Source organism: Lagopus muta, chromosome 8 (assembly GCF_023343835.1).
Source record: "Lagopus muta isolate bLagMut1 chromosome 8, bLagMut1 primary, whole genome shotgun sequence".
Classification (NCBI taxonomy): Eukaryota; Metazoa; Chordata; class Aves; order Galliformes; family Phasianidae; genus Lagopus; species Lagopus muta.
Window position 1 is genome coordinate 29824051 of NC_064440.1, and position 12672 is coordinate 29836722.

Sequence of the window (12672 nt, forward strand, 5' to 3'; positions counted from 1 at the left end):
AGGCATTCCAGACTGAAGCTAATAGCACAGATAGCAAAAATACACAAGACAAACCAAACACAAGTTTTGTTAAATAAATAAATAAATATGCTTAAGACTTTAAATTTGTTTCTCAAACTCAGTCACGCAGAACATGGCGAGATTCTCAAACTATGTTTTCACTGCTCCTAGCCTAGTCAACAATTTGCATTATTTCTAGCATTCAGCATGTGAAGCAGAACACACAGATGTATGCCTGTCAGCTTTTCCAGTGAAATTTGCACATATTTTCCTTCCACAGAGAACTAGGTCCTTGACTCAGTGTCTTACTAAGCAGACATTATTCATTATAACACATCACAGCTGTAATTCAGATTTCATTTACATTGCTTTCTTTCAATGAGTCAAACAGCACATTTAGATGAACAGAATGCCTCATCTATAATAGGTTTTATGGAAAAGAATGGAAAATTGTTCATGCTTTTTAGAGTTCAGAGGGTTACAGAGACAGCTTTCTCAGTGTGCCAAGCCTACCTACACGTCATTTCAAAACATCCACTTATTTAATAACATTCCTGTCTATGTATGTTTTAGCACTGTCATATTCCACTGACTATAATGCTGCAGTTTTAAATGTTAGCCCCACACAGCCTTCACTATCACATACAAACAAGAAGACTGCTTCCTTTCTCCTGCCTGTAGAATACAAGAAAATACAATATACTGGGTGGAGAACTATGTTGGTTTTGCTTCTTTTGCCAAAGGCTTACTATTATAATGGATAAAATGAAAACAGCACCAGCATTCGTAGTGGGAAAAAAAGTAAAAAAGCCAAATCAGTGCTTATTTTCTAGTAAGTTATTTGGTTGTTGCTGTTGATTTTGCTTTGTTTGAATTACAGTGTACTCTGTTGATACCATATAGTGATTTCAGGATACTTTTCAGTATGGGTTTCAATAGATAACCTGTTGTCTCTAAAGTGCATCCCCACCACCCAGCACCGTCTGAGCTCCCTGAAGTTTACAAAGGACAGACCTGTGAGAAGGGTGCACTATTGTCACAAATTTCCCTAGAGCTCAAGATCAAATCCAATTTCCATCCAATTTCATACAGTACACTAGCTATGCAATTTCAGGAGTGAATGGAAACCCCAGAACAGGTTGAAAGGCGAGTTCCACAGACACCATGCTACACAGGTATGACGCAAAAGAAAATGGGGATTTGGACCAGGCAAGGGCTAGGAAGCATCAAATTCTTCCACAATATATCAGATATCTCAGAATCAGTAATTACAGTGTAGTTCCTAGAGCTGACTGTATGATATCCCTATATTCAGCCTTACCTAAACAAAAGAAGCTTTAACTCTTCATGATACAGGATTTATAAATGGATATGGTTTATTTGAGTAATACTCAATGCTGGGTCTGTCCAAACTGCAGACAGTATAATTGTACAATTTGCTCATACAAAGTTAGTTTGAATAAATATAAAATCCCATCCTGTAAAACTCTGTATAAATGTCCCTCAGGAGATGAAATAGACTACCTAACCTATCTCCATTTAGACCTTAATTTTAAGACTTCAAAAAAATGAGACACTCAGAAAAAAGGCCGTAAGTAGGAAGTCCAGCCTCAATAACACCCAAAAACTCTGAAAAAAAAAAAAAAACCCAACACACCACATGTGCTATCCTTTCAAATTAAAAAAAAAAAATTAGCATAGATTTTCACAGGCTAGGATGCAACCTGCAAATACTCCACTTTATATTCAGAGAAACATTTTGATGAGAATTGACTCCTCAGTTTCCTCACACACTTTTGTTTCGCTCAACAAATCCAAGAAGTTACTATAATGTAAAACTGTAGTTTTTAATTTGTTTTGTTAAACATTCTCAACAGTCTTCAAACTTTACTAAGATAAAATGCAAACACCGATAAGATTCTCAAAAGCTAATTTTATCCCACAATTCACTCACAGAGGGGAATGGAAACTTAAGTGGAGTCAATTGTCACTGGCCTGTTAATTTCACTGACCTCAAGAGAGTACAATACAGTCTAAAAGCTGAGCTTTTTACAAAAAGCAGTTCAGCTGTTCAGAAGATTAATTAGATTTCAGAGGAAAATAAATTCCTTGTAATAAACTCCTTTTCAAAAAAGCCCATTTCTTGATGGAAAAGAACGATGAAATTTCTATCAAAAAATTAGCGGCCCACAGAAGCAATAATGCTAAATGCAAGAAAGAAAAAGACAGTCCCCATCGGAAGAGAAACATTTATATTGCAGATAGACTTTGCATCTAGAAGGACAGCATTTCCTTATCTGCATAAGACACTGCTAAATCCACGCCTCACTCTCACAGAATGGTTTAGGTTGGAATGGACACTGCAGATCACTTAGTTCCAGCCATGGCCTCTGGTATATTCTCTCTATATCACCTGCTTCCTGCTTTGGCCTTTTAGAAAGGCGAATTTTCAGACTGGATTATCACATCCAGAACAGATGGTATTTCAACACATTTGCTGTACGTAACTACGCCTTCAAAATAGTTCCAAGGATTTCTTCTTTCACAGGAAGAACTAATACTCATGGGACTAATATTTTGCAAAGGAACCTTTCAAGTGAAGTAGATTTCTATGGCTAATATTAACACAGATTATCGGGCATACACAAGCTCCTCTACAGCAGTTGTGGAACAGCCCGTAGAACAGCATAAAAATAAGAATGCTCGATTGCATTAACGAAGTATTCCCAGTCAGTCTTGTTTTACTCTGCCTATTTTAGAACTGAAATATTTTTATAGCAGTTTAAAAATAAACACTCCTTGGTTTCTAAAATAGAAATAAAAAAATCCAGAGTAAAATAATAATTAATAAAAAAAATCAGACTTAAATGTGTAATGCTGATATATCCACATGTGCATGGGTTTTTTTTCGGTTTTGTTTCTTTCTCCAAATTTCAACTTATCTCCTGGAAGTGAGCATCAATCTACAATTTTATACAAGATTATTCAGAGCAATGGAAATCATAACAGATAGGATAAAAAAAACAGAACTGTCCTTTAGAACATGTAGATCTTTGTCATTTTAGGTTTGTGCTTGCATAAAAAGAAGGCTGCTTTTTGCACTTGTAAACATTTATGTGACACAAGCAAATCAGTAGTTGGCTGGGTTTTCAGTTTATTTCTTCTTAAATTACTTCCTAAGCATAACTGGCTGCATTTGCATGAACTTTTGCAATTAAAAGGACAAGGATTGGCCTCTGGTTTTTCTGAGGCTCTGTGCTTCCTTTGCATAAAAATGACTGTTTTGATCCACTCTTCCCCCAGGTCTGTTGTAGACCATTTACACTCCGGACAACTTTATTATATCTTATAGTACCCTGATGAAAAATGTAATGCTCTATCCTTGTTGCAATAACTTTCTTTTACCATTTATGCTTTTCCTCCCCTCAGGTAGCAGTTTGCAGCTGTGAGCATCAGAAGATTGCTGTATATCCCAAACCTCACAGCTGCAAAGATACGCCTACCAGAGAGAGCGAAGCCCTGGATTTCAAAATCACATAGCACAGCACGTAAAGGAAGACCAGGGTTGTAACCATCTAATTTTCTTTCTTCCATATTTGCATGGCTGCTTAAGTATATACGACATATGGACCATGCTAATGTAAACGTGTGTAAGAAGGCTACTTTGGAAATATTTCAAATTTCTTCAGCTGTTATTTTAATTGAGCTCATCACAAAACAATTCCATCTGCTTCTGGCTTCAGCAGAATTGTACCAGAGTGCTGACTAACGTGCAGGTTAGTTAGGCTAGTTTTGAGAAGATGGCTGTAATAACCATCAGCGCTAACAATTTACTCTCTGTTAGATTAAAGGAGCTGCCAGTAGGAGCAAGGTGAACACCTAAGCTGTTTCCAGATACGGAAGGATAGGAACACGAATTTCTGCACACAAGACACAGTCCCAACACATTTACATTCTTTGTCCTTTCATGGGTTCCAAATAAATAGAACTTCTGACTCACTTTTACACAATAACTCCCCCAGTTGTCCATCAAGAATCATTTTCAGATGCATGTTTTCTTTGAAATGGTTATTTTCTGCCAATTTCCCATTTGCTTTCCCTTCAGGTCAATGTATCATAACTTTCATTTTTGTAGAAGCTTGACTACCCTTTTATAGAAGTTTGATCAGCCTTCAAATATTCATGTTGCTGATCATTTTTCTGACCACTTTTAAAGATTTTTTTTTAACACTGTTACGTTTAAACCTGCAACTTTCCTTCCAACTCATCCTCCATTCTTACACCCAGTCTTCCAATGAAACTGCATGACAGATCTCTCATATAGATTGTCATTTTAGCAGTATTTACTGTTTTTCATACTACTCTCCTGTCCTCTGTATCTGTCTCCCCTCCTCAGTGCTTTCCATAACTCATACATTGTAGAGAGCAGCTGTGAAACCTGGAAGACACGGAAACAAAGACATGCCCTTTTAATAATATCTGATGAAACCAAAGGGCTACACTGAGTGACACAGACATGTACAGAAGCTTAAGTCTACAGGCACCTGTATCCATCTCTTCTGCTAGTAGTTCTGCTCAAGACTATGTGGCCCTTCTGCCTTCCAGCTGACCACATGCAAGCCATTCTTGATGTGGTAAAAGATTGAACTAGTTTGTGAGAAAACTCAAAGGAGGGGCCATCTTGGAAACAGGGATGAGAGCAAAACCACAGCAGAAAGCAGTCAGATTGACCTAGATTATAAAAAAAAAAAAAAAAAACCACCCAAAAAACAACAACTCGCCTTTTGCATGCAGTCAACAGACTGTCAGCAAACCCTCATCTATCCTGAATGTGAACAGATCCTGAAGGGTAGTCCATATCTACTTCTGTCACAAGTCAGCTGCCTTGGTTTAAGTTACTCATATTTTTTAATTTATACATTTTTAATGTAATATGTCTCGTGTCCCATAAATAGTGCTTCTACCACTTATAAAGTATTGCAAAAGGCTTTTTGGAAAGAACATGAAGCAAGTGTTAAGCTTCTTGTGTTATTTGCAGCCTGAATTAACGTTAATGACACTGCATCGTTCTTTTTAGGAGATGTCTAAAGTCTACATTTCTGCTTCTCAGGCTTCCTGGTTGGAATGTATTACAAGCAGGCAGTGGACACAACAAGCATGTTTTCTCAACCAAGGAGCAGATATTGATGGAGTACTGTAAGTAGCCAAGTCCAGGACTGGATTATTTTCAGCACTATTTTCTACATTTTCATTCTTCAAATACCTCAGAAGATGATGTTTCCTGCACTAATGACTATTTCCACCTTCTCAAAGACAACCCAAACCTGTGCTTTAAAAGGCTACAAATGACAATCCGATTTCTGTACTTTTTTAATACCTTATCCTAACATCAAATAAATGATTATTAATGCTCACAACACTCCCATAGCATGCACTTACACATAAGGAAGTAGAAGAGAACTTAAAGTAATTTTTGGCTGACATTGCGAAGTTTAAGATTCTAGCCCACATTTCTTGCATTTGACAAGCTGCCTTACAAGAAGCATAGCAATTCAATGATATTTCTAAGGAAACAAACAAGAACTCACAGATTTTTACTTCAAAACATGCACAAAAGCAATCTGGAAATGAAACTGTAAGTAAAGAAAGTTCTCTGTTGTGCAACTTCGTTGCAGTAAGTAGATGGTCATTTTTAATTGACATAGTTCTCATTACTGTTGCTGGAAACCTCATCATCTGATGCATAAAGATTCCACCCCCCCCCCATGTAACTCCAGACTACATACAGACATGCTATAAACGTATTTAAAAAGCAATTCAACATCCATTCCCCCTTTGTAGTGCTCTTTACACAGAGATGAAGGAAACATCGAAGCTACTAAGGGCTGTCTGGAACTATTTCTTTTTCTTATCTCAGTCCATGTCAACCATGCTTTGCACCTCAGGATCAAAAAGCCTGACCGTATCCAAAGAAAAAAAAAAAATCATAATTTCTTTCCCTGCAAAGCACATTGTAACTGTGCAGATCTTTTCAAAGCCAACAGCACAGACCACTGAAGAACACTAGCAGGTTGATCACGGTTACAGGGAAACAAATTCAACCTCATCGCTCCCAGTCCCTGTCTGCACTCTGGTCAGGAGACCAAGCCGGAGAGAGTCAGCAATTCACTGCAATTCTCCTGTGGGGTCTCTCAGGGCCCTGCTCTGCCCACATTCTGTGAAAAGCTGAACGAGGCCATCTTCTAGTGTGCATGGCAGGACAAAGCAGGTGGACGAAACTGGAGAAACTGAAGTGTGACACGAAGTTAGAAGTTCAATGTTTTTTGCTTATCTAAGCTTAGGCAACTGTGCTTGTATCCATACATTCCCTAGTCAGTCAGTGCTTGTTTTTGTTTCTTTCTTCTGATTAGCTAAGGTGTTGTCTTGCAGTATCACTTTCTGGCTCGCAGCCTCGCTAGAGTCAATTCAAAGACCTGATTCCAGCAGTTTTTCTTCATGCTGGCCCACACTCAGTTGTTTATTTTCACACCAATCTACAGTAACATTTCAGCCAAGAACTCCATGCCCAAACCTGTCAACCTGACACCTACTTCAAAGGTGATTACACTTGCACTTGTGTTTACACAGCAGCTCCTGAGAGGAAATTGTGCTGCCTACAGTTACTGCTATCTGAAAATGCATTCCAGTTCGCATCTCCTTATGCTGAATCTCAGTGGGTGATTACAAAGTGGTGAATGATGCACTGCTACCACAGTGCCCACTGATCATGCAGAGCTACGACTCAGTCAGTCTTGTTTGTCAGTTTCAGGTGTTAACTGGCAGCTCTCAGAAGCCCTAGTCTACATGAATTAGCACTATATACATGGGCTTTCATACATAGCAGAAAACCTATACCATTCCACGGTCTGGATATCAAAGAACATTTCACCAAGAACTGTTCCCCTCATTTCTCCAAGCATCTCACTGCATAATATTTAAACATCATCGATTCTCAATCCAAGGGTATTTCTCGAGAAGTTTTAAAAAGTAGATAGGAAAGAGACATTAGGAAGTGCAATATATTTATAATGTTGATGCTATTTGAAAACAAGCACACTCACATCCATACTGGTATAGCATTATCTTTCAAACACGGTCATCACGATCTTAGCATCACCTTTATCACATTTGTACAAAGTGCATCCTCACATACATCCATTTCTGGAGCTTCCCACACCTCTAGCTCCTGATGTTAAAATAATCCAGGACAACTGTGTCTTGCTCTGATGCAGAATCAAGGCAAAAGAAAGCAAGACTGTGAGATAAAATAGTTGTCACTTCCAAAAATGATGCAAGAGAAGAAGGTCGTACTTTTTCTTGAAACAAACAAAAAACTTTAGCACTTCTCAGCTAGGGAACAAAAAGAATTGATATCTTACAGAACCCATCCCAACATATCTTTTCTTGTGAAAAATCCACCAAAAACATGCCCAATACACAAACACTTGAAACACGATAGCTTGCATGTAGTTATGGAAGTAACAATCATTAGGCAAATCCCAGAGACTCAATCTGCCCTTCTAAGGATGGAGGATGCATCTTCTGTTACCGAAGCTCTGGACTACGCTGGACACTGTAAAGCCTCTCTCCTGTATTTTCAGTTACTCGTACTAGAGAAGCCTCCCATCAAACTCTTCATTCCTCATAATAACGCTTTGCAATCATTATTAAGATGTTAGTAAGTTTCAGCATCTGTGGAAGCAATATGCTGCTCAGCTTGACCTCACTGATCTTTATCTATGCAGAAACCTGATGAGAACTCTCATGTTCTTGAAAGCTCTTATTCTATCAAGAAAACAAGAACTACTGAAAATGTAACCACTGCTCTGGATGTTTTTGTCCATCATTCCTCAGCAAGTATGGAAAGATTTACTGAGACCATCTGGAAGTATTCTGGTTCTTATCAAGCAGCAGACTTTTTTCTTCCTTTCTTTTCTTTCCAGTTCTCTTTAAGTGACTCATCCACTAATGTTGTTTAGCCACAGTTTTCTGTCTTAGTCAGAATGAGCTTTCATTGAACAGTACACCGGGGGGGGGGGGGGGGGGGAAAACAACCTAACTGCATCTCCAGCTTTGTATGTTTCCTACAGAAAAACTGTTTTAATAATGGGTTTTGAAATACCCTTTGTTTCTACTTCTAAAATAATGTCTACCCAAGGTTCTGAAGCCAGGAAGATGACTCAGAAAAGACATAAATGGGTCAAGCAAAGTTATTTCGGCTAAGGACTGTCTTAATTAAAACCTTATTTATTTACTTATTTTTGGTGATGGGAAGAGAAAATCCATTAGAAAATGAAATTAATGAGGTCTGAACTTTCATCACCTTGATGAGGTCACACTATAAGTGTCACAGAGAGAAAGGTTTTGAATACAGTGGGAGGGAAAAGGGACAAAGAAATGAACTAGAAGATCATCAAATTCAAATTAGAAGATACCTGCTCAGTGGGAAACAAAATACCAAACAGAGCAGTGAAAATACAACTTTCCTGTCCTCAATCACACAAAGCATTGATAAGAATAATTAGCTTGTAAATCATCAGACTTCACTTGATGCTCAGGCACGTTCCCAAAGAATGAGGTATTTTATGCAGCTAACAGGAAACAGATGAAAGATGATTGAGAAGTATTAAGACAATCTACACTAAACATACAGAACAGTTTGGAAAGCAACAGACTCAAGCATGCTAAAAAAAATAATTTCTTATAACAAGTGTTTACTTAGAACTGTATATACTATTTATTCATGTTGACTACCATTGTACAGAAAATTTCTGACAAAGCAAAGTTTTTGAAGCACTTAAATTCCCTAGTGACAGCTAAAAAAAAAAAAAAAATAATGATCAACCCATTCCCGTAGTACAGTAGCATACATCTGCAGGCTGGTTTGTCACAAGAATGGGGTCATTCACATGCTTGTGGTAGGGGTATATAAGAAACAAGCCCTCTAGCTCCATCTACATTGTACACTGATAATATAGATGGGCGTGGATGAAATTCTAATACTCTGATGTAGCAGTAAACTAATGAGGGAGCACAGTAAGTAATTCTGCAAGTCAAATCTACTGATCCAAAACAGATACTACTTGCATTTTCAAAATATTTCATCAAGAGTACACTGGATATAGCATAGGATTTTTCTTGTCAAGATCAAGAGCAAACATGTCAGTCAGTGCTGTATGGCTAAGATATTTCAAACTAACTGATCACTTCAGGTGCCAAAGCAAATTTTAAGACCTCTTTTACAGGATGGACCACCCATCAACCTCCTGAAGGTCAAACTGCTTAAGAAATGGACTTTTTTCTGGATTTTGTCTTTACAAACGCTGGCACAATTAATAACATTCTGGACTTCAACTGATTCATCTTGTAATGATTGCTTTTTACAAGATCAATAAGCAAATATTAATATTGTAAATCTTAGTATTTTATTCAAAAAGAAATCAAGCAGATTTCTTACATTTAAGACGTGGGTAGATAACGCAGCCCATACATACCCGACATAACTATGAAATGTTTGTATACAACACATTATTACCCTTTATGAACATACAAGGGCTGCACCAAGAGTTTTATCACCTGGTCTTACTATGTCAGAGGCAGAAATCGGTGGTACAGCAGTAGAGGTTGAACCTTCCTACCAGCACTCTATTACGCTTTGCTGCAATGCAACAGACGGCAGCAAAGGGGCAGTCTGTTAAAATGGGTTCTGACACAGAAGTGCATATGAACCAAAGGGCTGGCATTACACACCTTCATGCACAAAAACCACCACCTACTGAAATCATTAATGCTTGCTGAGTGTTTATGAGCACCAAGCAGCGGATGTGAGCACAGTGAGGCTGTGTGTCCCTTTCAGTAGTGGCAACGGCAACATGTAAAACAAGTCACACTGCGGATAGCCATGCAGATTTTTTTTTTTCAAAAACAAGGACAGCATGCATGTTATTGTTCATCACTGGCAAAAATGCACAGCTAGTGCTATTGGCTCTCAAAAAAGAAGCTGAGAATTTGATCTAGAGAAGTGTGTTACCATGCTCTTCGTATCTAATGCATCTTCTATAGAAATAAACAGGAGGCATTACTTTCAGAGAGACCTACGTATTTACTGCAGTAACATGTATTACTAGTGCTTCATGCACTAGAATTTACTGTCATAGAATCACAGACTGTCCTTCCAAATATTCACACAACTCTCACGCTGTTACAGTTTATCACTCATTTTGTAGTCTTACTTTCTGCTACACATTTAATTTGTGACCTTCTCCAAATTCAAATGCTCTTGACTGTAACACATAGTTTGTGTTTCTTTTATTTTTTAAAGTAGGTGTAATGCTGTGATGCTATAATATGATGAGAAGTACAGTAATAGTAGTAGGGTGGCACAATCCTAGGCTGCAGCAAATGAGAATAAGCGCAAACACAGCAGCCATGGACACAGAAACAAAGGAAGAAAGAACTACTAATCTTTGGAAGACCTCCTGGAAGAAGAGATCTCCACAGAGATACCCCCATCTCCACTGCCAGCCCTTAATTGAGGTCTGAGAAGGGGTGGATCCTGGCTCCAGCCCTTTCTGTCACTCAGGCGCATTGCTTACACCATAGCTTTTGTGGGTTGTTCCTGCCTTCCCAGCAGGTGCTCAGTCACTACTTCAGGCCATGAGTTAGCATCTCCTTTACAGTACATATAATGCCTGTAAAATATTGTACCCACACAGAATATCAAAACCACAGGCATTAAGCTGTTATTTCTGATAAAGTCTCTAAGTGAAGATCTTTTTCCTCATCCCTTTCTGAGGTGATTAGAGCCATATGTTCCTCTTCAGTAGATTTGCCCATGGACCACTTTTGCAGAGGCAGTGCAGAGCATCCTGGAATTAACATCAGAGCAAGGACGACCCACGCACAGGCTAAAGCCCCACAGAACTTGGGCTAAATTCTACCCTAATCTCTTGGTGCAGAATCACAGCCACAAAGTTAAGATTCCCATTCCCATCTCATCTCTATTTTTAACTTGTCTTGATTTTCCCACGGAGATATATTTCAACAAAAGAGATAACCAAAATGCTGTATTATTTGCAGCAACCTTGAAACTGTTTGGGAGAATATGTGAAATAACACCGAGACATTTGAATCAGAAAGTTTGAAAATTTCCATTGTTCTGACTGTTCATAAAGTCACCCATACATTAGAAATACTAGTAAGAGAAGTTTGTTGGTTGTCATTCATGAAGCCTTTACTCACAAATTACTTGGCAATGTTTGCTTGCAACTTCTGAAAATTTAGGATTCTCAGTTTTCCTGGCTGCATGGCAATACATCAAGTCTCACATCACATGTTAAAAATGAGAGCCCTGACATACTTTAACCTGCACTTTTTTTAGTGCAAACTGAGGGGATGCTGATGTGCTCAAAAGCAAAGCTGTTACTGTGAACAACAGAATGACAGACATAAATAGGCTAGACAACTGGTTGATGGCTGTATCAACATTAGTACAGACAGCAGATCAAGGGCAGAGACTATTCACCTTCATGCAACACTTATCAGACCACATTTAAAGTGCTGCCAACTTTGGGGATCTTCATTCTGGAACGACGTTGGTAAACTTGTCCTGAAAGGCTGAGGGAACTGGGCTTGAGAACTCACTTGGAGCAGAAGGTCAGCCTAGATATCTCTGATCCTAAATATAAATATTAGTAAATACCTGCCTGGGACTCAGCCCAAAAACATAAACAACAGTGTAAATGATAATCTGTACTGCATCATACTTTGGTTAGTCTTCAGTAAAATCCAAGCCATGTGTTTCTCATTCCCCGAGGTGATCTGTACCTTGCTTAAAATGGGTCCTGTTCCCCAGAAACAGTGGGTCTTCTAGAAGCTCCTACACCGCTTTCTCCTCAGGTTGCTCACCTCATTGCTGCAAAACTATTTTAGGGATAGTTAGAAAGAAGGATGGAGACTTCAAAAAAACATTTTATAAAGGAATTTAAAAGCAGACCAAACAAAACCCAGATTAAGCTATTTCACTGTTTCCCATTGTTATTACTGTTCCAGCCATATTACATTACATGCAAAACTGAAAGCAGATCACTTTATAAGGTCAGTTAGATCTTTCAAGTCTGTTCCCCCTGTGGCTGGCCTTTTTAGTCCTCTAAAGGGAGCTTCCAATTAACAGATGACCATAATTTAACAACATGAGTGGACAGAAAAAGGAACCATCTGTATGAGCAGTCAAAGGATTCCATGCTACAACCATATTCCAAGGTATGTTTCGGAAAACCTCTAATAGGCCTCACTGTGCTTTCCTGACTCTCCACACCACTCAGTACTCTGCGTAAATGACAGAGCCTCATTCTGCTTGGCACTGTGCTAGCTTGCACTAGAGACATGAATTCTGCTCTTGGAACTACAGGTTTTCACTGCAAATCAAATACAACCGTAGGCTAAATCAAGGAATTACAAAGTTCTACAGGAACAGCAGAATAATGCTCTTTATTGTGAAATATAGTAGTCTAAGCACTCAGCACACTTATCAAAACATTCAAGCAGATACTGATAGGAGGTTACTTTGGTGACTCAATGCCGTATCAAATTTGTTTTTGCTCTTCCATTTGTATTCTTGGAGGATGAGAGTTA

General features: G+C 38.5%; 1 protein-coding gene across 9 annotated transcripts in view; it reads right to left on the reverse strand.

Moving 5' to 3' along the window:
- Positions 1–12672, reverse strand: part of GULP1 (GULP PTB domain containing engulfment adaptor 1) — a 273935-nt gene that overhangs the window by 19070 nt on the left and 242193 nt on the right. For 7 of the 9 annotated variants that reach the window (XR_007378712.1, XR_007378707.1, XR_007378706.1 and 4 more), the window contains one exon: positions 11860–11953. The exons of 1 other annotated variant lie outside the window; for it this stretch is intronic. The gene's annotated coding sequence lies outside the window, so the exon portion shown is untranslated. Of the gene's footprint in view, positions 1–11599; positions 11717–11859; positions 11954–12672 lie in introns of those variants that run through there. One more of the 9 variants, XR_007378705.1, reaches the window with a different exon arrangement.